The sequence below is a fragment of the Cyprinodon variegatus genome, unplaced genomic scaffold (genome assembly GCF_000732505.1).
Source record: "Cyprinodon variegatus isolate N-32 unplaced genomic scaffold, C_variegatus-1.0 Scaffold204, whole genome shotgun sequence".
NCBI classification, from domain to species: domain Eukaryota; kingdom Metazoa; phylum Chordata; class Actinopteri; order Cyprinodontiformes; family Cyprinodontidae; genus Cyprinodon; species Cyprinodon variegatus.
The window spans coordinates 19,255-21,189 of NW_015150657.1; the positions used below are offsets into that span (position 1 = coordinate 19,255).

Genomic DNA, 1,935 nt, shown 5'->3' on the forward strand with positions numbered 1-1,935 from the left:
AGGACCAATTGTCAAAATTTTGGTGTCGATCATTCGATTTCATCCTGGACACTACAGAAAATGGGCTAAAAGTGTTAAAAACCGGAATTTTCCTAACACTAAGGTTCACACTGTAAACCCAGGGCTTTCTAGATCTTACACCACTTGGAATCAAATGTTTTTTTTTTCCTTTTTTTAATTTAATTTATTTTAAGCCACTAGATATTGGATTTTTCTTCATTATTTTCAAACGTTGCTCGAGGGCTCTAACTGGCTTAGCTGCAATTTGCAACTTTGTTGTTCACTCCCTGCACATAGGAACAACATCATACCTTCGCTTTTATTTCAAGTATACATTAAAATATTTTTTTTTACCAACAAACTGGGCAAAGAAACAAAGTAGAACACACAAAAATTAAAAAATATATGGAAGCAGGATAGTAATTGAACTTTATTGAACTTGCATTGGAGGAAGTTACCTCTGCATTTAACCCATCCCCTTAGGTAGCAGTGGGCTACCGTTGTGCGGCACCTGGCGAGCAATCAGGGGTTAAGGGGCTTGGTTAGGAACCCAGAGTGGAGGCACTTTGCGTTGTCTTTGTACTGAATTGTGCTATACAAATAAATTTGCTTTGCTTGCATTGGGATTCCGTACTTGCAACTTGCCAACACTCCCCTAAATCTTTTAGAAAGATTTTGTGTGAGACTAGAGTCTGCTACTGGCCTATAAATAAAATAACAAATGTCTTATAAATTGCCAATATCTGGTTAAAATATTTGTTGTTGATGATAGTGTCTCCTGGTTTTTTCCTCTATGTTCCTGTGAATTCTACTGATTAATTCCTCTTTAAATATATTTTTTAACTCAATTTTCAGTTTGCTTGAAAAAAAAAAAAAAAACTTCAATTAGCACACACAACGACTAAACTAAATAATATATGAATTAATATTTAACGACAGTGGTTACAGTTTAAATGATAAAAACATTTTTGTTTAATTGATAAAACAAGATAAAATCAAACGTACCGCGTTATAGGTTTACTCTTTCATTTAAAATCTATTTTGATCACAACAGAATAAAGCTTTTTAAGGGAAGGGAAGCGCCGCTGCAGAGAAATCGGAGGGAGTACTGACATTTCGGAGCTTTAGGACAGACCGTGAAGGCAGCATATGTCTGCAGCGCAGCGCCTCAGATCGTCTGTGCAGTTGGTGAGAGGAGATCCGAGGAGAGGGAAATAATTGCAAGGAGAACGATGGGACAAACCTCCTCAAGGATTTTTTCTAAAATCATATTTCATTTTAAACAACTTTGTTAGTCACATTGCTGAGTGTTAAACAGCACAGCTCGATCAAACCGCTGTGTTTTGATGAGCAAACCCGATTTAAACGTCTAAATGCGATGTCCAATCAGCGGTCAGGTGAGTTGCCACTTTAACCAGACTTTGAGGAGCGTTAATTAACAATGATGCGTGTTTCTCAGACAGATTGAGCGATTGTGTCCATTTTAGTGTTTGGTCTAGAGAAAAGCTTTTTTTCGGTTGCTGAAGTGAAACTCTAACGTTCAATTTCCCAACAGTCAGACCGTTAGAAGGGCCGTTTGAGGAAAACAGTCCCGTAGCTTCAAGGAAAGGACAGATTTATTGATATGTTTGTTTAAAATAGAAAATAGTAACACATTGAATAGAACTGTGTTGAAAAGGCTGGTTTGTAATTCTGTTTTTCCATTATCCGTTACATCCCATGAACTATAGCTATTATTTAGTTTCTTTTATTTATTTATTTTTGCACTTGATTGCGGATCTTTGTCAGGGGCGTGCAGAGAACTTCAAGGGACAGGTGCTCAAATAAAAAAAAAAGGGGGGAGATGGTTAAGGATAGTAAACAAAAAGATCAGTCTTAATAAATAGAAAAAAAAATAAAAAGAGACATTGTGTAAGTTTTTACTGAAAATATCTT

At 36.1% G+C, this 1,935-nt stretch overlaps 1 protein-coding gene across 2 annotated transcripts in view; it reads left to right on the forward strand.

Annotated features, from left to right (window-relative positions):
* Nucleotides 1–1,199: 1,199 nt before the first annotated feature.
* The window catches only part of kansl1l (KAT8 regulatory NSL complex subunit 1 like), a 26,981-nt gene continuing 26,245 nt past the window's right edge, over nucleotides 1,200–1,935 (forward strand). For both annotated transcript variants that reach the window (XM_015379941.1, XM_015379942.1), the window contains exon 1: nucleotides 1,200–1,397. The gene's annotated coding sequence lies outside the window, so the exon portion shown is untranslated. The remainder of the gene's footprint in view (nucleotides 1,398–1,935) is intronic.